Source organism: Lissotriton helveticus, chromosome 10 (assembly GCF_964261635.1).
Source record: "Lissotriton helveticus chromosome 10, aLisHel1.1, whole genome shotgun sequence".
Taxonomy (NCBI): Eukaryota; Metazoa; Chordata; class Amphibia; order Caudata; family Salamandridae; genus Lissotriton; species Lissotriton helveticus.
In genome coordinates, this window is record NC_136071.1 from 591,769,296 (window position 1) to 591,788,380 (window position 19,085).

A 19,085-nucleotide genomic window follows, 5' to 3' on the forward strand; every position below is an offset into this window, starting at 1 on the left:
TTCTGCTCCTCCCACATAACCAGGAAGCCCTGTTGAACATGTCTGCCTGTGTTTTTGCAGGGACAGTGCCTTCTCTGCCCAAAAGGTGGCAGGAGAGCCTCACAACAAATGATGGGATCAACTGCTTAGTTAGAAACCCAGCATGGCAGTTACTGTGATGGAGTGCAAATTTAATGGAAGGTGTGCCTGAGGTGTCATTTCCAGAAATCCATGGAATTGTGATTGAGGGCCCAGCCTGATTGTTGGTGGATTTCTCTTCACATGCTACAGGTTCCTGCAAAGATTGTGGTGTTTGCCGGGAACGCACTGCAAAAAACAGGAAGATTCACGGGTGTAAAAGGGACCTGTCAGAATTGGGATTTGAACCCACGCCTCCATGAGGAGACCAGAAGGCTCAGCTACACTGAAGATCAAGCTCTCTTGAGTCTGGCACCTTAGACCACTCGGCCATCCTGACGGCTCATGAGGGGGGCTTAGGTCTAACTCTTCTATCTGCACCTGCCAATGTTTCCACTTACAACCTTCACAGCAATGTCACAGGTGTAAAGGCCCCAACAATACAACATAGCTTAAACAAAATAAAAATAGGCACAAGAACGACCCCCAGATGACGGATGCAGATAACTTTGTTTCGTCTTGCAAAGGTAAAGAAAGTTTCCCACGGCTCACTGTTTTCAAAGACCACCTCTTCTTAAACTTGCATTCAGATAATAAGGTTTTAGAGTGTGCACATAAAAGCAGCCAACGCTCAGTGTTTCTGCCCGGTCTCGAACCGGGGACCTTTCGCGTGTTAGGCGAACGTGATGACCACTACACTACAGAAACGACCTTGCTGCTTGCTACTGTTAAAGCAAAGTTCCTCTCAAGGCTTCACCCTACTTCTATTCTGCTGTATCAGCAGCGGCTCAGAATGTGCAGAACAAGTGTGAAAACCTCAGAGATATCATCCAACATGCTTGCAATTAGACGTATTCAAAATTTACTTGTGCAGGCATCGACAGACAAATATCTGATGCCTAAATGTCTGCGAGTACAGCTTGGGAAAGCATCACCTGGGACACACTGAGACTAAGCAGGTAGGCAGAAAAAGCACGGTGATCCATTTTTCTTCTGAGGTTAGGAATATGTTGCGCAACAATGCACCGAGTATTACTAGAAATAGTCAGGCATAGTGCATTTTTAGTACAATTTGTATGTTTAGCTCTAAAAAGGGCTCGTCCGGGATTTGAACCCAGGACCTCTCGCACCCTAAGCGAGAATCATACCCCTAGACCAACGAGCCACGCAAGAGTCACCTCTGACATGGCTCCAGGGGTTAGTGGCAGCTAGTCGGTGAATGCTTCACCCAAAGCAAGCAACTGCACATGTTGCTCTCTTCTGCAATATGATTGCTGTCTTTTCCATGGCCGTCATCAAACAAGAAATTAAAAAGCCTCTGTCCTTCAGACAGTTTGTTTTCTCTAAGTGTCTGCTTGCGGTGAGGACAAGAAAAGCATTTCTGCTCTCATTCCTTGCTTTCATGAAGTAGGCCCACCCTTCAGAGCAAAGGGCGAGCAAGCGAATGGCGCAAGCTATCGTCACTTCTCTTTTCGAGCTGTCACTGAGATCCCTGGAGCACACTACGTCAGGTTGGTGAGGGATAGACAGCCTCTATTATCTCAGCTTTCCTATAAAGTCAGCCAGTAAAGGCAAACACTGTTAAAAACAGCAAAACGCTGTTTCTGCCCGGTCTCGAACCAGGGACCTTTCGCGTGTAAGGCGAACGTGATAACCACTACACTACAGAAACAGACACTAACTCAGGAATCTTGTTGGCATGTATTGGGCTGGAATGCACAGACTAAGGGCCAATGTCCTTGAAGCTCAAAGTTGGGCTCTCCTTACCCGGTCTCTATTTCTTTGGAAGACAGGAATGAGGACCACTTTTATTCCAAGAGGCGATTTTGAAACCATATCCTGAAATTACACTAGAAAAACACTATGCATGTAATGTTCCTACCATGCTGGTCTGGCCCAGAAAAGCAGTTGCAAAGAAGTCCTGCACTCCTTTATCCCGCCACAAGTGGAAAATAGCGTGCAGGGTAAGGAACTTTCTCGACATACACAGCGTCTTATAGCATTGAAAAGAAGAAATGCTCCTATATTACAAGCATCCTGAAAATGTCCACAGCATGGGCTCGTCCGGGATTTGAACCCGGGACCTCTCGCACCCGAAGCGAGAATCATACCCCTAGACCAACAAGCCTGAGTGGCCAGGAGACATTTTGAACAATTTCTGAAGCGTCTTTCAGAAAAAAAGCAGGGCTATTTGGCTAGTCTCCCTCTAAGTGAGCCTCAAAACGTCATGTTTTCTCTCAAGTTGTTGTTTTTTCACTCTAGCAAGAAAGGGGGCAGCCAATCTCCTATCAGCCAGTGAGCAGAAAAAAGGCACAGATGAGAACAGCAAGCACTTTCTGGCAATTGTTCTCCTCTGCAAGTCCTGGACCCTTGCCCCATAGACTTCCACACCAGAAGCAATGAAGGGCCCACCATTTCCTGCGCCTGAGAAAGAGGGGTTTGATATTTGGATTCAAACGCGCTCGCTCAGCGCTCGCTCAGGCTCGCTCAGGCGAGATTTATATGAGTGGCTCACAGGCCTGAAACACTCACCTGGGAGACCCAGAGTGGCTGACTTCTCAGTATAGCCATTGTTGGGCGAGTCACCTCCTTTCCTCCTGCCTCAATCTAGAATTGGCTGCAAATCATAAGAGAGAGTGCAATGCCCGTGTGCAGTGCCTACTCCCAGCTACCTCTCTGTCTTCCTTATGTAAATTAGAATTTGCAAGGGGGGACCAATGGCATTCTGCTCCTCCCACATAACCAGGAAGCCCTGTTGAACATGTCTGCCTGTGTTTTTGCAGGGACAGTGCCTTCTCTGCCCAAAAGGTGGCAGGAGAGCCTCACAACAAATGATGGGATCAACTGCTTAGTTAGAAACCCAGCATGGCAGTTACTGTGATGGAGTGCAAATTTAATGGAAGGTGTGCCTGAGGTGTCATTTCCAGAAATCCATGGAATTGTGATTGAGGGCCCAGCCTGATTGTTGGTGGATTTCTCTTCACATGCTACAGGTTCCTGCAAAGATTGTGGTGTTTGCCGGGAACGCACTGCAAAAAACAGGAAGATTCACGGGTGTAAAAGGGACCTGTCAGAATTGGGATTTGAACCCACGCCTCCATGAGGAGACCAGAAGGCTCAGCTACACTGAAGATCAAGCTCTCTTGAGTCTGGCACCTTAGACCACTCGGCCATCCTGACGGCTCATGAGGGGGGCTTAGGTCTAACTCTTCTATCTGCACCTGCCAATGTTTCCACTTACAACCTTCACAGCAATGTCACAGGTGTAAAGGCCCCAACAATACAACATAGCTTAAATAAAATAAAAATAGGCACAAGAACGACCCCCAGATGACGGATGCAGATAACTTTGTTTCGTCTTGCAAAGGTAAAGAAAGTTTCCCACGGCTCACTGTGTTCAAAGACCACCTCTTCTTAAACTTGCATTCAGATAATAAGGTTTTAGAGTGTGCACATAAAAGCAGCCAACGCTCAGTGTTTCTGCCCGGTCTCGAACCGGGGACCTTTCGCGTGTTAGGCGAACGTGATGACCACTACACTACAGAAACAACCTTGCTGCTTGCTACTGTTAAAGCAAAGTTCCTCTCAAGGCTTCACCCTACTTCTATTCTGCTGTATCAGCAGCGGCTCAGAATGTGCAGAACAAGTGTGAAAACCTCAGAGATATCATCCAACATGCTTGCAATTAGACGTATTCAAAATGTACTTGTGCAGGCATCGACAGACAAATATCTGATGCCTAAATGTCTGCGAGTACAGCTTGGGAAAGCATCACCTGGGACACACTGAGACTAAGCAGGTAGGCAGAAAAAGCACGGTGATCCATTTTTCTTCTGAGGTTAGGAATATGTTGCGCAACAATGCACCGAGTATTACTAGAAATAGTCAGGCATAGTGCATTTTTAGTACGATTTGTATGTTTAGCTCTAAAAAGGGCTCGTCCGGGATTTGAACCCGGGACCTCTCGCACCCTAAGCGAGAATCATACCCCTAGACCAACGAGCCACGCAAGAGTCACCTCTGACATGGCTCCAGGGGTTAGTGGCAGCTAGTCGGTGAATGCTTCACCCAAAGCAAGCAACTGCACATGTTGCTCTCTTCTGCAATATGATTGCTGTCTTTTCCATGGCCGTCATCAAACAAGAAATTAAAAAGCCTCTGTCCTTCAGACAGTTTGTTTTCTCTAAGTGTCTGCTTGCGGTGAGGACAAGAAAAGCATTTCTGCTCTCATTCCTTGCTTTCATGAAGTAGGCCCACCCTTCAGAGCAAAGGGCGAGCAAGCGAATGGTGCAAGCTATCGTCACTTCTCTTTTCGAGCTGTCACTGAGATCCCTGGAGCACACTACGTCAGGTTGGTGAGGGATAGACAGCCTCTATTATCTCAGCTTTCCTATAAAGTCAGCCAGTAAAGGCAAACACTGTTAAAAACAGCAAAACGCTGTTTCTGCCCGGTCTCGAACCAGGGACCTTTCGCGTGTAAGGCGAACGTGATAACCACTACACTACAGAAACAGACACTAACTCAGGAATCTTGTTGGCATGTATTGGGCTGGAATGCACAGACTAAGGGCCAATGTCCTTGAAGCTCAAAGTTGGGCTCTCCTTACCCGGTCTCTATTTCTTTGGAAGACAGGAATGAGGACCACTTTTATTCCAAGAGGCGATTTTGAAACCATATCCTGAAATTACACTAGAAAAACACTATGCATGTAATGTTCCTACCATGCTGGTCTGGCCCAGAAAAGCAGTTGCAAAGAAGTCCTGCACTCCTTTATCCCGCCACAAGTGGAAAATAGCGTGCAGGGTAAGGAACTTTCTCGACATACACAGCGTCTTATAGCATTGAAAAGAAGAAATGCTCCTATATTACAAGCATCCTGAAAATGTCCACAGCATGGGCTCGTCCGGGATTTGAACCCAGGACCTCTCGCACCCGAAGCGAGAATCATACCCCTAGACCAACGAGCCTGAGTGGCCAGGAGACATTTTGAACAATTTCTGAAGCGTCTTTCAGAAAAAAAGCAGGGCTATTTGGCTAGTCTCCCTCTAAGTGAGCCTCACAACGTCATGTTTTCTCTCAAGTTGTTGTTTTTTCACTCTAGCAAGAAAGGGGGCAGCCAATCTCCTATCAGCCAGTGAGCAGAAAAAAGGCACAGATGAGAACAGCAAGCACTTTCTGGCAATTGTTCTCCTCTGCAAGTCCTGGACCCTTGCCCCATAGACTTCCACACCAGAAGCAAGGAAGGGCCCACCATTTCCTGCGCCTGAGAAAGAGGGGTTTGATATTTGGATTCAAACGCGCTCGCTCAGCGCTCGATCAGGCGAGATTTATATGAGTGGCTCACAGGCCTGAAACACTCACCTGGGAGACCCAGAGTGGCTGACTTCTCAGTATAGCCATTGTTGGGCGAGTCACCTCCTTTCTTCCTGCCTCAATCTAGAATTGGCTGCAAATCATAAGAGAGAGTGCCATGCCCGTGTGCAGTGCCTACTCCCAGCTACCTCTCTGTCTTCCTTATGTAAATTAGAATTTGCAAGGGGGGACCAATGGCATTCTGCTCCTCCCACATAACCAGGAAGCCCTGTTGAACATGTCTGCCTGTGTTTTTGCAGGGACAGTGCCTTCTCTGCCCAAAAGGTGGCAGGAGAGCCTCACAACAAATGATGGGATCAACTGCTTAGTTAGAAACCCAGCATGGCAGTTACTGTGATGGAGTGCAAATTTAATGGAAGGTGTGCCTGAGGTGTCATTTCCAGAAATCCATGGAATTGTGATTGAGGGCCCAGCCTGATTGTTGGTGGATTTCTCTTCACATGCTACAGGTTCCTGCAAAGATTGTGGTGTTTGCCGGGAACGCACTGCAAAAAACAGGAAGATTCACGGGTGTAAAAGGGACCTGTCAGAATTGGGATTTGAACCCACGCCTCCATGAGGAGACCAGAAGGCTCAGCTACACTGAAGATCAAGCTCTCTTGAGTCTGGCACCTTAGACCACTCGGCCATCCTGACGGCTCATGAGGGGGGCTTAGGTCTAACTCTTCTATCTGCACCTGCCAATGTTTCCACTTACAACCTTCACAGCAATGTCACAGGTGTAAAGGCCCCAACAATACAACATAGCTTAAATAAAATAAAAATAGGCACAAGAACGACCCCCAGATGACGGATGCAGATAACTTTGTTTCGTCTTGCAAAGGTAAAGAAAGTTTCCCACGGCTCACTGTGTTCAAAGACCACCTCTTCTTAAACTTGCATTCAGATAATAAGGTTTTAGAGTGTGCACATAAAAGCAGCCAACGCTCAGTGTTTCTGCCCGGTCTCGAACCGGGGACCTTTCGCGTGTTAGGCGAACGTGATGACCACTACACTACAGAAACGACCTTGCTGCTTGCTACTGTTAAAGCAAAGTTCCTCTCAAGGCTTCACCCTACTTCTATTCTGCTGTATCAGCAGCGGCTCAGAATGTGCAGAACAAGTGTGAAAACCTCAGAGATATCATCCAACATGCTTGCAATTAGACGTATTCAAAATGTACTTGTGCAGGCATCGACAGACAAATATCTGATGCCTAAATGTCTGCGAGTACAGCTTGGGAAAGCATCACCTGGGACACACTGAGACTAAGCAGGTAGGCAGAAAAAGCACGGTGATCCATTTTTCTTCTGAGGTTAGGAATATGTTGCGCAACAATGCACCGAGTATTACTAGAAATAGTCAGGCATAGTGCATTTTTAGTACGATTTGTATGTTTAGCTCTAAAAAGGGCTCGTCCGGGATTTGAACCCGGGACCTCTCGCACCCTAAGCGAGAATCATACCCCTAGACCAACGAGCCACGCAAGAGTCACCTCTGACATGGCTCCAGGGGTTAGTGGCAGCTAGTCGGTGAATGCTTCACCCAAAGCAAGCAACTGCACATGTTGCTCTCTTCTGCAATATGATTGCTGTCTTTTCCATGGCCGTCATCAAACAAGAAATTAAAAAGCCTCTGTCCTTCAGACAGTTTGTTTTCTCTAAGTGTCTGCTTGCGGTGAGGACAAGAAAAGCATTTCTGCTCTCATTCCTTGCTTTCATGAAGTAGGCCCACCCTTCAGAGCAAAGGGCGAGCAAGCGAATGGCGCAAGCTATCGTCACTTCTCTTTTCGAGCTGTCACTGAGATCCCTGGAGCACACTACGTCAGGTTGGTGAGGGATAGACAGCCTCTATTATCTCAGCTTTCCTATAAAGTCAGCCAGTAAAGGCAAACACTGTTAAAAACAGCAAAACGCTGTTTCTGCCCGGTCTCGAACCAGGGACCTTTCGCGTGTAAGGCGAACGTGATAACCACTACACTACAGAAACAGACACTAACTCAGGAATCTTGTTGGCATGTATTGGGCTGGAATGCACAGACTAAGGGCCAATGTCCTTGAAGCTCAAAGTTGGGCTCTCCTTACCCGGTCTCTATTTCTTTGGAAGACAGGAATGAGGACCACTTTTATTCCAAGAGGCGATTTTGAAACCATATCCTGAAATTACACTAGAAAAACACTATGCATGTAATGTTCCTACCATGCTGGTCTGGCCCAGAAAAGCAGTTGCAAAGAAGTCCTGCACTCCTTTATCCCGCCACAAGTGGAAAATAGCGTGCAGGGTAAGGAACTTTCTCGACATACACAGCGTCTTATAGCATTGAAAAGAAGAAATGCTCCTATATTACAAGCATCCTGAAAATGTCCACAGCATGGGCTCGTCCGGGATTTGAACCCGGGACCTCTCGCACCCGAAGCGAGAATCATACCCCTAGACCAACAAGCCTGAGTGGCCAGGAGACATTTTGAACAATTTCTGAAGCGTCTTTCAGAAAAAAAGCAGGGCTATTTGGCTAGTCTCCCTCTAAGTGAGCCTCAAAACGTCATGTTTTCTCTCAAGTTGTTGTTTTTTCACTCTAGCAAGAAAGGGGGCAGCCAATCTCCTATCAGCCAGTGAGCAGAAAAAAGGCACAGATGAGAACAGCAAGCACTTTCTGGCAATTGTTCTCCTCTGCAAGTCCTGGACCCTTGCCCCATAGACTTCCACACCAGAAGCAATGAAGGGCCCACCATTTCCTGCGCCTGAGAAAGAGGGGTTTGATATTTGGATTCAAACGCGCTCGCACAGCGCTCGATCAGGCTCGATCAGGCGAGATTTATATGAGTGGCTCACAGGCCTGAAACACTCACCTGGGAGACCCAGAGTGGCTGACTTCTCAGTATAGCCATTGTTGGGCGAGTCACCTCCTTTCCTCCTGCCTCAATCTAGAATTGGCTGCAAATCATAAGAGAGAGTGCAATGCCCGTGTGCAGTGCCTACTCCCAGCTACCTCTCTGTCTTCCTTATGTAAATTAGAATTTGCAAGGGGGGACCAATGGCATTCTGCTCCTCCCACATAACCAGGAAGCCCTGTTGAACATGTCTGCCTGTGTTTTTGCAGGGACAGTGCCTTCTCTGCCCAAAAGGTGGCAGGAGAGCCTCACAACAAATGATGGGATCAACTGCTTAGTTAGAAACCCAGCATGGCAGTTACTGTGATGGAGTGCAAATTTAATGGAAGGTGTGCCTGAGGTGTCATTTCCAGAAATCCATGGAATTGTGATTGAGGGCCCAGCCTGATTGTTGGTGGATTTCTCTTCACATGCTACAGGTTCCTGCAAAGATTGTGGTGTTTGCCGGGAACGCACTGCAAAAAACAGGAAGATTCACGGGTGTAAAAGGGACCTGTCAGAATTGGGATTTGAACCCACGCCTCCATGAGGAGACCAGAAGGCTCAGCTACACTGAAGATCAAGCTCTCTTGAGTCTGGCACCTTAGACCACTCGGCCATCCTGACGGCTCATGAGGGGGGCTTAGGTCTAACTCTTCTATCTGCACCTGCCAATGTTTCCACTTACAACCTTCACAGCAATGTCACAGGTGTAAAGGCCCCAACAATACAACATAGCTTAAACAAAATAAAAATAGGCACAAGAACGACCCCCAGATGACGGATGCAGATAACTTTGTTTCGTCTTGCAAAGGTAAAGAAAGTTTCCCACGGCTCACTGTTTTCAAAGACCACCTCTTCTTAAACTTGCATTCAGATAATAAGGTTTTAGAGTGTGCACATAAAAGCAGCCAACGCTCAGTGTTTCTGCCCGGTCTCGAACCGGGGACCTTTCGCGTGTTAGGCGAACGTGATGACCACTACACTACAGAAACGACCTTGCTGCTTGCTACTGTTAAAGCAAAGTTCCTCTCAAGGCTTCACCCTACTTCTATTCTGCTGTATCAGCAGCGGCTCAGAATGTGCAGAACAAGTGTGAAAACCTCAGAGATATCATCCAACATGCTTGCAATTAGACGTATTCAAAATTTACTTGTGCAGGCATCGACAGACAAATATCTGATGCCTAAATGTCTGCGAGTACAGCTTGGGAAAGCATCACCTGGGACACACTGAGACTAAGCAGGTAGGCAGAAAAAGCACGGTGATCCATTTTTCTTCTGAGGTTAGGAATATGTTGCGCAACAATGCACCGAGTATTACTAGAAATAGTCAGGCATAGTGCATTTTTAGTACAATTTGTATGTTTAGCTCTAAAAAGGGCTCGTCCGGGATTTGAACCCAGGACCTCTCGCACCCTAAGCGAGAATCATACCCCTAGACCAACGAGCCACGCAAGAGTCACCTCTGACATGGCTCCAGGGGTTAGTGGCAGCTAGTCGGTGAATGCTTCACCCAAAGCAAGCAACTGCACATGTTGCTCTCTTCTGCAATATGATTGCTGTCTTTTCCATGGCCGTCATCAAACAAGAAATTAAAAAGCCTCTGTCCTTCAGACAGTTTGTTTTCTCTAAGTGTCTGCTTGCGGTGAGGACAAGAAAAGCATTTCTGCTCTCATTCCTTGCTTTCATGAAGTAGGCCCACCCTTCAGAGCAAAGGGCGAGCAAGCGAATGGCGCAAGCTATCGTCACTTCTCTTTTCGAGCTGTCACTGAGATCCCTGGAGCACACTACGTCAGGTTGGTGAGGGATAGACAGCCTCTATTATCTCAGCTTTCCTATAAAGTCAGCCAGTAAAGGCAAACACTGTTAAAAACAGCAAAACGCTGTTTCTGCCCGGTCTCGAACCAGGGACCTTTCGCGTGTAAGGCGAACGTGATAACCACTACACTACAGAAACAGACACTAACTCAGGAATCTTGTTGGCATGTATTGGGCTGGAATGCACAGACTAAGGGCCAATGTCCTTGAAGCTCAAAGTTGGGCTCTCCTTACCCGGTCTCTATTTCTTTGGAAGACAGGAATGAGGACCACTTTTATTCCAAGAGGCGATTTTGAAACCATATCCTGAAATTACACTAGAAAAACACTATGCATGTAATGTTCCTACCATGCTGGTCTGGCCCAGAAAAGCAGTTGCAAAGAAGTCCTGCACTCCTTTATCCCGCCACAAGTGGAAAATAGCGTGCAGGGTAAGGAACTTTCTCGACATACACAGCGTCTTATAGCATTGAAAAGAAGAAATGCTCCTATATTACAAGCATCCTGAAAATGTCCACAGCATGGGCTCGTCCGGGATTTGAACCCGGGACCTCTCGCACCCGAAGCGAGAATCATACCCCTAGACCAACAAGCCTGAGTGGCCAGGAGACATTTTGAACAATTTCTGAAGCGTCTTTCAGAAAAAAAGCAGGGCTATTTGGCTAGTCTCCCTCTAAGTGAGCCTCAAAACGTCATGTTTTCTCTCAAGTTGTTGTTTTTTCACTCTAGCAAGAAAGGGGGCAGCCAATCTCCTATCAGCCAGTGAGCAGAAAAAAGGCACAGATGAGAACAGCAAGCACTTTCTGGCAATTGTTCTCCTCTGCAAGTCCTGGACCCTTGCCCCATAGACTTCCACACCAGAAGCAATGAAGGGCCCACCATTTCCTGCGCCTGAGAAAGAGGGGTTTGATATTTGGATTCAAACGCGCTCGCTCAGCGCTCGCTCAGGCTCGCTCAGGCGAGATTTATATGAGTGGCTCACAGGCCTGAAACACTCACCTGGGAGACCCAGAGTGGCTGACTTCTCAGTATAGCCATTGTTGGGCGAGTCACCTCCTTTCCTCCTGCCTCAATCTAGAATTGGCTGCAAATCATAAGAGAGAGTGCAATGCCCGTGTGCAGTGCCTACTCCCAGCTACCTCTCTGTCTTCCTTATGTAAATTAGAATTTGCAAGGGGGGACCAATGGCATTCTGCTCCTCCCACATAACCAGGAAGCCCTGTTGAACATGTCTGCCTGTGTTTTTGCAGGGACAGTGCCTTCTCTGCCCAAAAGGTGGCAGGAGAGTCTCACAACAAATGATGGGATCAACTGCTTAGTTAGAAACCCAGCATGGCAGTTACTGTGATGGAGTGCAAATTTAATGGAAGGTGTGCCTGAGGTGTCATTTCCAGAAATCCATGGAATTGTGATTGAGGGCCCAGCCTGATTGTTGGTGGATTTCTCTTCACATGCTACAGGTTCCTGCAAAGATTGTGGTGTTTGCCGGGAACGCACTGCAAAAAACAGGAAGATTCACGGGTGTAAAAGGGACCTGTCAGAATTGGGATTTGAACCCACGCCTCCATGAGGAGACCAGAAGGCTCAGCTACACTGAAGATCAAGCTCTCTTGAGTCTGGCACCTTAGACCACTCGGCCATCCTGACGGCTCATGAGGGGGGCTTAGGTCTAACTCTTCTATCTGCACCTGCCAATGTTTCCACTTACAACCTTCACAGCAATGTCACAGGTGTAAAGGCCCCAACAATACAACATAGCTTAAATAAAATAAAAATAGGCACAAGAACGACCCCCAGATGACGGATGCAGATAACTTTGTTTCGTCTTGCAAAGGTAAAGAAAGTTTCCCACGGCTCACTGTGTTCAAAGACCACCTCTTCTTAAACTTGCATTCAGATAATAAGGTTTTAGAGTGTGCACATAAAAGCAGCCAACGCTCAGTGTTTCTGCCCGGTCTCGAACCGGGGACCTTTCGCGTGTTAGGCGAACGTGATGACCACTACACTACAGAAACAACCTTGCTGCTTGCTACTGTTAAAGCAAAGTTCCTCTCAAGGCTTCACCCTACTTCTATTCTGCTGTATCAGCAGCGGCTCAGAATGTGCAGAACAAGTGTGAAAACCTCAGAGATATCATCCAACATGCTTGCAATTAGACGTATTCAAAATGTACTTGTGCAGGCATCGACAGACAAATATCTGATGCCTAAATGTCTGCGAGTACAGCTTGGGAAAGCATCACCTGGGACACACTGAGACTAAGCAGGTAGGCAGAAAAAGCACGGTGATCCATTTTTCTTCTGAGGTTAGGAATATGTTGCGCAACAATGCACCGAGTATTACTAGAAATAGTCAGGCATAGTGCATTTTTAGTACGATTTGTATGTTTAGCTCTAAAAAGGGCTCGTCCGGGATTTGAACCCGGGACCTCTCGCACCCTAAGCGAGAATCATACCCCTAGACCAACGAGCCACGCAAGAGTCACCTCTGACATGGCTCCAGGGGTTAGTGGCAGCTAGTCGGTGAATGCTTCACCCAAAGCAAGCAACTGCACATGTTGCTCTCTTCTGCAATATGATTGCTGTCTTTTCCATGGCCGTCATCAAACAAGAAATTAAAAAGCCTCTGTCCTTCAGACAGTTTGTTTTCTCTAAGTGTCTGCTTGCGGTGAGGACAAGAAAAGCATTTCTGCTCTCATTCCTTGCTTTCATGAAGTAGGCCCACCCTTCAGAGCAAAGGGCGAGCAAGCGAATGGTGCAAGCTATCGTCACTTCTCTTTTCGAGCTGTCACTGAGATCCCTGGAGCACACTACGTCAGGTTGGTGAGGGATAGACAGCCTCTATTATCTCAGCTTTCCTATAAAGTCAGCCAGTAAAGGCAAACACTGTTAAAAACAGCAAAACGCTGTTTCTGCCCGGTCTCGAACCAGGGACCTTTCGCGTGTAAGGCGAACGTGATAACCACTACACTACAGAAACAGACACTAACTCAGGAATCTTGTTGGCATGTATTGGGCTGGAATGCACAGACTAAGGGCCAATGTCCTTGAAGCTCAAAGTTGGGCTCTCCTTACCCGGTCTCTATTTCTTTGGAAGACAGGAATGAGGACCACTTTTATTCCAAGAGGCGATTTTGAAACCATATCCTGAAATTACACTAGAAAAACACTATGCATGTAATGTTCCTACCATGCTGGTCTGGCCCAGAAAAGCAGTTGCAAAGAAGTCCTGCACTCCTTTATCCCGCCACAAGTGGAAAATAGCGTGCAGGGTAAGGAACTTTCTCGACATACACAGCGTCTTATAGCATTGAAAAGAAGAAATGCTCCTATATTACAAGCATCCTGAAAATGTCCACAGCATGGGCTCGTCCGGGATTTGAACCCAGGACCTCTCGCACCCGAAGCGAGAATCATACCCCTAGACCAACGAGCCTGAGTGGCCAGGAGACATTTTGAACAATTTCTGAAGCGTCTTTCAGAAAAAAAGCAGGGCTATTTGGCTAGTCTCCCTCTAAGTGAGCCTCACAACGTCATGTTTTCTCTCAAGTTGTTGTTTTTTCACTCTAGCAAGAAAGGGGGCAGCCAATCTCCTATCAGCCAGTGAGCAGAAAAAAGGCACAGATGAGAACAGCAAGCACTTTCTGGCAATTGTTCTCCTCTGCAAGTCCTGGACCCTTGCCCCATAGACTTCCACACCAGAAGCAATGAAGGGCCCACCATTTCCTGCGCCTGAGAAAGAGGGGTTTGATATTTGGATTCAAACGCGCTCGCTCAGCGCTCGATCAGGCTCGATCAGGCGAGATTTATATGAGTGGCTCACAGGCCTGAAACACTCACCTGGGAGACCCAGAGTGGCTGACTTCTCAGTATAGCCATTGTTGGGCGAGTCACCTCCTTTCCTCCTGCCTCAATCTAGAATTGGCTGCAAATCATAAGAGAGAGTGCAATGCCCGTGTGCAGTGCCTACTCCCAGCTACCTCTCTGTCTTCCTTATGTAAATTAGAATTTGCAAGGGGGGACCAATGGCATTCTGCTCCTCCCACATAACCAGGAAGCCCTGTTGAACATGTCTGCCTGTGTTTTTGCAGGGACAGTGCCTTCTCTGCCCAAAAGGTGGCAGGAGAGCCTCACAACAAATGATGGGATCAACTGCTTAGTTAGAAACCCAGCATGGCAGTTACTGTGATGGAGTGCAAATTTAATGGAAGGTGTGCCTGAGGTGTCATTTCCAGAAATCCATGGAATTGTGATTGAGGGCCCAGCCTGATTGTTGGTGGATTTCTCTTCACATGCTACAGGTTCCTGCAAAGATTGTGGTGTTTGCCGGGAACGCACTGCAAAAAACAGGAAGATTCACGGGTGTAAAAGGGACCTGTCAGAATTGGGATTTGAACCCACGCCTCCATGAGGAGACCAGAAGGCTCAGCTACACTGAAGATCAAGCTCTCTTGAGTCTGGCACCTTAGACCACTCGGCCATCCTGACGGCTCATGAGGGGGGCTTAGGTCTAACTCTTCTATCTGCACCTGCCAATGTTTCCACTTACAACCTTCACAGCAATGTCACAGGTGTAAAGGCCCCAACAATACAACATAGCTTAAATAAAATAAAAATAGGCACAAGAACGACCCCCAGATGACGGATGCAGATAACTTTGTTTCGTCTTGCAAAGGTAAAGAAAGTTTCCCACGGCTCACTGTGTTCAAAGACCACCTCTTCTTAAACTTGCATTCAGATAATAAGGTTTTAGAGTGTGCACATAAAAGCAGCCAACGCTCAGTGTTTCTGCCCGGTCTCGAACCGGGGACCTTTCGCGTGTTAGGCGAACGTGATGACCACTACACTACAGAAACGACCTTGCTGCTTGCTACTGTTAAAGCAAAGTTCCTCTCAAGGCTTCACCCTACTTCTATTCTGCTGTATCAGCAGCGGCTCAGAATGTGCAGAACAAGTGTGAAAACCTCAGAGATATCATCCAACATGCTTGCAATTAGACGTATTCAAAATGTACTTGTGCAGGCATCGACAGACAAATATCTGATGCCTAAATGTCTGCGAGTACAGCTTGGGAAAGCATCACCTGGGACACACTGAGACTAAGCAGGTAGGCAGAAAAAGCACGGTGATCCATTTTTCTTCTGAGGTTAGGAATATGTTGCGCAACAATGCACCGAGTATTACTAGAAATAGTCAGGCATAGTGCATTTTTAGTACGATTTGTATGTTTAGCTCTAAAAAGGGCTCGTCCGGGATTTGAACCCGGGACCTCTCGCACCCTAAGCGAGAATCATACCCCTAGACCAACGAGCCACGCAAGAGTCACCTCTGACATGGCTCCAGGGGTTAGTGGCAGCTAGTCGGTGAATGCTTCACCCAAAGCAAGCAACTGCACATGTTGCTCTCTTCTGCAATATGATTGCTGTCTTTTCCATGGCCGTCATCAAACAAGAAATTAAAAAGCCTCTGTCCTTCAGACAGTTTGTTTTCTCTAAGTGTCTGCTTGCGGTGAGGACAAGAAAAGCATTTCTGCTCTCATTCCTTGCTTTCATGAAGTAGGCCCACCCTTCAGAGCAAAGGGCGAGCAAGCGAATGGCGCAAGCTATCGTCACTTCTCTTTTCGAGCTGTCACTGAGATCCCTGGAGCACACTACGTCAGGTTGGTGAGGGATAGACAGCCTCTATTATCTCAGCTTTCCTATAAAGTCAGCCAGTAAAGGCAAACACTGTTAAAAACAGCAAAACGCTGTTTCTGCCCGGTCTCGAACCAGGGACCTTTCGCGTGTAAGGCGAACGTGATAACCACTACACTACAGAAACAGACACTAACTCAGGAATCTTGTTGGCATGTATTGGGCTGGAATGCACAGACTAAGGGCCAATGTCCTTGAAGCTCAAAGTTGGGCTCTCCTTACCCGGTCTCTATTTCTTTGGAAGACAGGAATGAGGACCACTTTTATTCCAAGAGGCGATTTTGAAACCATATCCTGAAATTACACTAGAAAAACACTATGCATGTAATGTTCCTACCATGCTGGTCTGGCCCAGAAAAGCAGTTGCAAAGAAGTCCTGCACTCCTTTATCCCGCCACAAGTGGAAAATAGCGTGCAGGGTAAGGAACTTTCTCGACATACACAGCGTCTTATAGCATTGAAAAGAAGAAATGCTCCTATATTACAAGCATCCTGAAAATGTCCACAGCATGGGCTCGTCCGGGATTTGAACCCAGGACCTCTCGCACCCGAAGCGAGAATCATACCCCTAGACCAACGAGCCTGAGTGGCCAGGAGACATTTTGAACAATTTCTGAAGCGTCTTTCAGAAAAAAAGCAGGGCTATTTGGCTAGTCTCCCTCTAAGTGAGCCTCACAACGTCATGTTTTCTCTCAAGTTGTTGTTTTTTCACTCTAGCAAGAAAGGGGGCAGCCAATCTCCTATCAGCCAGTGAGCAGAAAAAAGGCACAGATGAGAACAGCAAGCACTTTCTGGCAATTGTTCTCCTCTGCAAGTCCTGGACCCTTGCCCCATAGACTTCCACACCAGAAGCAATGAAGGGCCCACCATTTCCTGCGCCTGAGAAAGAGGGGTTTGATATTTGGATTCAAACGCGCTCGCTCAGCGCTCGATCAGGCTCGATCAGGCGAGATTTATATGAGTGGCTCACAGGCCTGAAACACTCACCTGGGAGACCCAGAGTGGCTGACTTCTCAGTATAGCCATTGTTGGGCGAGTCACCTCCTTTCCTCCTGCCTCAATCTAGAATTGGCTGCAAATCATAAGAGAGAGTGCAATGCCCGTGTGCAGTGCCTACTCCCAGCTACCTCTCTGTCTTCCTTATGTAAATTAGAATTTGCAAGGGGGGACCAATGGCATTCTGCTCCTCCCACATAACCAGGAAGCCCTGTTGAACATGTCTGCCTGTGTTTTTGCAGGGACAGTGCCTTCTCTGCCCAAAAGGTGGCAGGAGAGCCTCACAACAAATGATGGGATCAACTGCTTAGTTAGAAACCCAGCATGGCAGTTACTGTGATGGAGTGCAAATTTAATGGAAGGTGTGCCTGAGGTGTCATTTCCAGAAATCCATGGAATTGTGATTGAGGGCCCAGCCTGATTGTTGGTGGATTTCTCTTCACATGCTACAGGTTCCTGCAAAGATTGTGGTGTTTGCCGGGAACGCACTGCAAAAAACAGGAAGATTCACGGGTGTAAAAGGGACCTGTCAGAATTGGGATTTGAACCCACGCCTCCATGAGGAGACCAGAAGGCTCAGCTACACTGAAGATCAAGCTCTCTTGAGTCTGGCACCTTAGACCACTCGGCCATCCTGACGGCTCATGAGGGGGGCTTAGGTCTAACTCTTCTATCTGCACCTGCCAATGTTTCCACTTACAACCTTCACAGCAATGTCACAGGTGTAAAGGCCCCAACAATACAACATAGCTTAAATAAAATAAAAATAGGCACAAGAACGACCCCCAGATGACGGATGCAGATAACTTTGTTTCGTCTTGCAAAGGTAAAGAAAGTTTCCCACGGCTCACTGTGTTCAAAGACCACCTCTTCTTAAACTTGCATTCAGATAATAAGGTTTTAGAGTGTGCACATAAAAGCAGCCAACGCTCAGTGTTTCTGCCCGGTCTCGAACCGGGGACCTTTCGCGTGTTAGGCGAACGTGATGACCACTACACTACAGAAACGACCTTGCTGCTTGCTACTGTTAAAGCAAAGTTCCTCTCAAGGCTTCACCCTACTTCTATTCTGCTGTATCAGCAGCGGCTCAGAATGTGCAGAACAAGTGTGAAAACCTCAGAGATATCATCCAACATGCTTGCAATTAGACGTATTCAAAATGTACTTGTGCAGGCATCGACAGACAAATATCTGATGCCTAAATGTCTGCGAGTACAGCTTGGGAAAGCATCACCTGGGACACACTGAGACTAAGCAGGTAGGCAGAAAAAGCACGGTGATCCATTTTTCTTCTGAGGTTAGGAATATGTTGCGCAACAATGCACCGAGTATTACTAGAAATAGTCAGGCATAGTGCATTTTTAGTACGATTTGTATGTTTAGCTCTAAAAAGGGCTCGTCCGGGATTTGAACCCGGGACCTCTCGCACCCTAAGCGAGAATCATACCCCTAGACCAACGAGCCACGCAAGAGTCACCTCTGACATGGCTCCAGGGGTTAGTGGCAGCTAGTCGGTGAATGCTTCACCCAAAGCAAGCAACTGCACATGTTGCTCTCTTCTGCAATATGATTGCTGTCTTTTCCATGGCCGTCATCAAACAAGAAATTAAAAAGCCTCTGTCCTTCAGACAGTTTGTTTTCTCTAAGTGTCTGCTTGCGGTGAGGACAAGAAAAGCATTTCTGCTCTCATTCCTTGCTTTCATGAAGTAGGCCCACCCTTCAGAGCAAAGGGCGAGCAAGCGAATGGCGCAAGCTATCGTCACTTCTCTTTTCGAGCTGTCACTGAGATCCCTGGAGCACACTACGTCAGGTTGGTGAGGGATAGACAGCCTCTATTATCTCAGCTTTCCTATAAAGTCAGCCAGTAAAGGCAAACACTGTTAAAAACAGCAAAACGCTGTTTCTGCCCGGTCTCGAACCAGGGACCTTTCGCGTGTAAGGCGAACGTGATAACCACTACACTACAGAAACAGACACTAACTCAGGAATCTTGTTGGCATGTATTGGGCTGGAATGCACAGACTAAGGGCCAATGTCCTTGAAGCTCAAAGTTGGGCTCTCCTTACCCGGTCTCTATTTCTTTGGAAGACAGGAATGAGGACCACTTTTATTCCAAGAGGCGATTTTGAAACCATATCCTGAAATTACACTAGAAAAACACTATGCATGTAATGTTCCTACCATGCTGGTCTGGCCCAGAAAAGCAGTTGCAAAGAAGTCCTGCACTCCTTTATCCC

General features: G+C 47.3%; 34 non-coding genes across 34 annotated transcripts; all 34 read right to left on the bottom strand.

The window, feature by feature from the left end:
• Nucleotides 1–345: 345 nt before the first annotated feature.
• Nucleotides 346–457, bottom strand: TRNAL-CAA (transfer RNA leucine (anticodon CAA)). The gene is made up of 2 exons: nt 420–457; nt 346–391 (listed from the first exon to the last, which is right to left on the bottom strand). It is a non-coding gene; the product is annotated as a tRNA-Leu (tRNA).
• Nucleotides 458–752: 295 nt separating this feature from the next.
• TRNAV-AAC (transfer RNA valine (anticodon AAC)) lies at nt 753–825 on the bottom strand. Its single transcript has one exon. It is a non-coding gene; the product is annotated as a tRNA-Val (tRNA).
• A 385-nt stretch (nt 826–1,210) lies between these two features.
• TRNAP-AGG (transfer RNA proline (anticodon AGG)) lies at nt 1,211–1,282 on the bottom strand. Its single transcript has one exon. It is a non-coding gene; the product is annotated as a tRNA-Pro (tRNA).
• Nucleotides 1,283–1,716: 434 nt separating this feature from the next.
• Nucleotides 1,717–1,789, bottom strand: TRNAV-UAC (transfer RNA valine (anticodon UAC)). Its single transcript has one exon. It is a non-coding gene; the product is annotated as a tRNA-Val (tRNA).
• A 384-nt stretch (nt 1,790–2,173) lies between these two features.
• Nucleotides 2,174–2,245, bottom strand: TRNAP-CGG (transfer RNA proline (anticodon CGG)). The gene has a single exon. It is a non-coding gene; the product is annotated as a tRNA-Pro (tRNA).
• Nucleotides 2,246–3,185: 940 nt separating this feature from the next.
• On the bottom strand, nt 3,186–3,297 carry TRNAL-CAA (transfer RNA leucine (anticodon CAA)). Its single transcript has 2 exons — nt 3,260–3,297; nt 3,186–3,231 (listed from the first exon to the last, which is right to left on the bottom strand). It is a non-coding gene; the product is annotated as a tRNA-Leu (tRNA).
• Nucleotides 3,298–3,592: 295 nt separating this feature from the next.
• TRNAV-AAC (transfer RNA valine (anticodon AAC)) lies at nt 3,593–3,665 on the bottom strand. Its single transcript has one exon. It is a non-coding gene; the product is annotated as a tRNA-Val (tRNA).
• A 385-nt stretch (nt 3,666–4,050) lies between these two features.
• Nucleotides 4,051–4,122, bottom strand: TRNAP-AGG (transfer RNA proline (anticodon AGG)). The gene has a single exon. It is a non-coding gene; the product is annotated as a tRNA-Pro (tRNA).
• Nucleotides 4,123–4,556: 434 nt separating this feature from the next.
• Nucleotides 4,557–4,629, bottom strand: TRNAV-UAC (transfer RNA valine (anticodon UAC)). Its single transcript has one exon. It is a non-coding gene; the product is annotated as a tRNA-Val (tRNA).
• Nucleotides 4,630–5,013: 384 nt separating this feature from the next.
• On the bottom strand, nt 5,014–5,085 carry TRNAP-CGG (transfer RNA proline (anticodon CGG)). The gene has a single exon. It is a non-coding gene; the product is annotated as a tRNA-Pro (tRNA).
• A 930-nt stretch (nt 5,086–6,015) lies between these two features.
• Nucleotides 6,016–6,127, bottom strand: TRNAL-CAA (transfer RNA leucine (anticodon CAA)). The gene is made up of 2 exons: nt 6,090–6,127; nt 6,016–6,061 (listed from the first exon to the last, which is right to left on the bottom strand). It is a non-coding gene; the product is annotated as a tRNA-Leu (tRNA).
• A 295-nt stretch (nt 6,128–6,422) lies between these two features.
• On the bottom strand, nt 6,423–6,495 carry TRNAV-AAC (transfer RNA valine (anticodon AAC)). The gene has a single exon. It is a non-coding gene; the product is annotated as a tRNA-Val (tRNA).
• Nucleotides 6,496–6,880: 385 nt separating this feature from the next.
• On the bottom strand, nt 6,881–6,952 carry TRNAP-AGG (transfer RNA proline (anticodon AGG)). Its single transcript has one exon. It is a non-coding gene; the product is annotated as a tRNA-Pro (tRNA).
• A 434-nt stretch (nt 6,953–7,386) lies between these two features.
• On the bottom strand, nt 7,387–7,459 carry TRNAV-UAC (transfer RNA valine (anticodon UAC)). The gene has a single exon. It is a non-coding gene; the product is annotated as a tRNA-Val (tRNA).
• A 384-nt stretch (nt 7,460–7,843) lies between these two features.
• Nucleotides 7,844–7,915, bottom strand: TRNAP-CGG (transfer RNA proline (anticodon CGG)). The gene has a single exon. It is a non-coding gene; the product is annotated as a tRNA-Pro (tRNA).
• Nucleotides 7,916–8,855: 940 nt separating this feature from the next.
• TRNAL-CAA (transfer RNA leucine (anticodon CAA)) lies at nt 8,856–8,967 on the bottom strand. Its single transcript has 2 exons — nt 8,930–8,967; nt 8,856–8,901 (listed from the first exon to the last, which is right to left on the bottom strand). It is a non-coding gene; the product is annotated as a tRNA-Leu (tRNA).
• Nucleotides 8,968–9,262: 295 nt separating this feature from the next.
• On the bottom strand, nt 9,263–9,335 carry TRNAV-AAC (transfer RNA valine (anticodon AAC)). The gene has a single exon. It is a non-coding gene; the product is annotated as a tRNA-Val (tRNA).
• A 385-nt stretch (nt 9,336–9,720) lies between these two features.
• On the bottom strand, nt 9,721–9,792 carry TRNAP-AGG (transfer RNA proline (anticodon AGG)). The gene has a single exon. It is a non-coding gene; the product is annotated as a tRNA-Pro (tRNA).
• Nucleotides 9,793–10,226: 434 nt separating this feature from the next.
• TRNAV-UAC (transfer RNA valine (anticodon UAC)) lies at nt 10,227–10,299 on the bottom strand. Its single transcript has one exon. It is a non-coding gene; the product is annotated as a tRNA-Val (tRNA).
• A 384-nt stretch (nt 10,300–10,683) lies between these two features.
• On the bottom strand, nt 10,684–10,755 carry TRNAP-CGG (transfer RNA proline (anticodon CGG)). The gene has a single exon. It is a non-coding gene; the product is annotated as a tRNA-Pro (tRNA).
• Nucleotides 10,756–11,695: 940 nt separating this feature from the next.
• Nucleotides 11,696–11,807, bottom strand: TRNAL-CAA (transfer RNA leucine (anticodon CAA)). The gene is made up of 2 exons: nt 11,770–11,807; nt 11,696–11,741 (listed from the first exon to the last, which is right to left on the bottom strand). It is a non-coding gene; the product is annotated as a tRNA-Leu (tRNA).
• Nucleotides 11,808–12,102: 295 nt separating this feature from the next.
• Nucleotides 12,103–12,175, bottom strand: TRNAV-AAC (transfer RNA valine (anticodon AAC)). The gene has a single exon. It is a non-coding gene; the product is annotated as a tRNA-Val (tRNA).
• Nucleotides 12,176–12,560: 385 nt separating this feature from the next.
• TRNAP-AGG (transfer RNA proline (anticodon AGG)) lies at nt 12,561–12,632 on the bottom strand. The gene has a single exon. It is a non-coding gene; the product is annotated as a tRNA-Pro (tRNA).
• Nucleotides 12,633–13,066: 434 nt separating this feature from the next.
• TRNAV-UAC (transfer RNA valine (anticodon UAC)) lies at nt 13,067–13,139 on the bottom strand. Its single transcript has one exon. It is a non-coding gene; the product is annotated as a tRNA-Val (tRNA).
• A 384-nt stretch (nt 13,140–13,523) lies between these two features.
• TRNAP-CGG (transfer RNA proline (anticodon CGG)) lies at nt 13,524–13,595 on the bottom strand. The gene has a single exon. It is a non-coding gene; the product is annotated as a tRNA-Pro (tRNA).
• Nucleotides 13,596–14,535: 940 nt separating this feature from the next.
• Nucleotides 14,536–14,647, bottom strand: TRNAL-CAA (transfer RNA leucine (anticodon CAA)). The gene is made up of 2 exons: nt 14,610–14,647; nt 14,536–14,581 (listed from the first exon to the last, which is right to left on the bottom strand). It is a non-coding gene; the product is annotated as a tRNA-Leu (tRNA).
• A 295-nt stretch (nt 14,648–14,942) lies between these two features.
• On the bottom strand, nt 14,943–15,015 carry TRNAV-AAC (transfer RNA valine (anticodon AAC)). The gene has a single exon. It is a non-coding gene; the product is annotated as a tRNA-Val (tRNA).
• A 385-nt stretch (nt 15,016–15,400) lies between these two features.
• Nucleotides 15,401–15,472, bottom strand: TRNAP-AGG (transfer RNA proline (anticodon AGG)). The gene has a single exon. It is a non-coding gene; the product is annotated as a tRNA-Pro (tRNA).
• Nucleotides 15,473–15,906: 434 nt separating this feature from the next.
• Nucleotides 15,907–15,979, bottom strand: TRNAV-UAC (transfer RNA valine (anticodon UAC)). Its single transcript has one exon. It is a non-coding gene; the product is annotated as a tRNA-Val (tRNA).
• A 384-nt stretch (nt 15,980–16,363) lies between these two features.
• On the bottom strand, nt 16,364–16,435 carry TRNAP-CGG (transfer RNA proline (anticodon CGG)). The gene has a single exon. It is a non-coding gene; the product is annotated as a tRNA-Pro (tRNA).
• Nucleotides 16,436–17,375: 940 nt separating this feature from the next.
• Nucleotides 17,376–17,487, bottom strand: TRNAL-CAA (transfer RNA leucine (anticodon CAA)). Its single transcript has 2 exons — nt 17,450–17,487; nt 17,376–17,421 (listed from the first exon to the last, which is right to left on the bottom strand). It is a non-coding gene; the product is annotated as a tRNA-Leu (tRNA).
• Nucleotides 17,488–17,782: 295 nt separating this feature from the next.
• Nucleotides 17,783–17,855, bottom strand: TRNAV-AAC (transfer RNA valine (anticodon AAC)). Its single transcript has one exon. It is a non-coding gene; the product is annotated as a tRNA-Val (tRNA).
• Nucleotides 17,856–18,240: 385 nt separating this feature from the next.
• Nucleotides 18,241–18,312, bottom strand: TRNAP-AGG (transfer RNA proline (anticodon AGG)). The gene has a single exon. It is a non-coding gene; the product is annotated as a tRNA-Pro (tRNA).
• A 434-nt stretch (nt 18,313–18,746) lies between these two features.
• Nucleotides 18,747–18,819, bottom strand: TRNAV-UAC (transfer RNA valine (anticodon UAC)). The gene has a single exon. It is a non-coding gene; the product is annotated as a tRNA-Val (tRNA).
• Nucleotides 18,820–19,085: the final 266 nt, after the last annotated feature.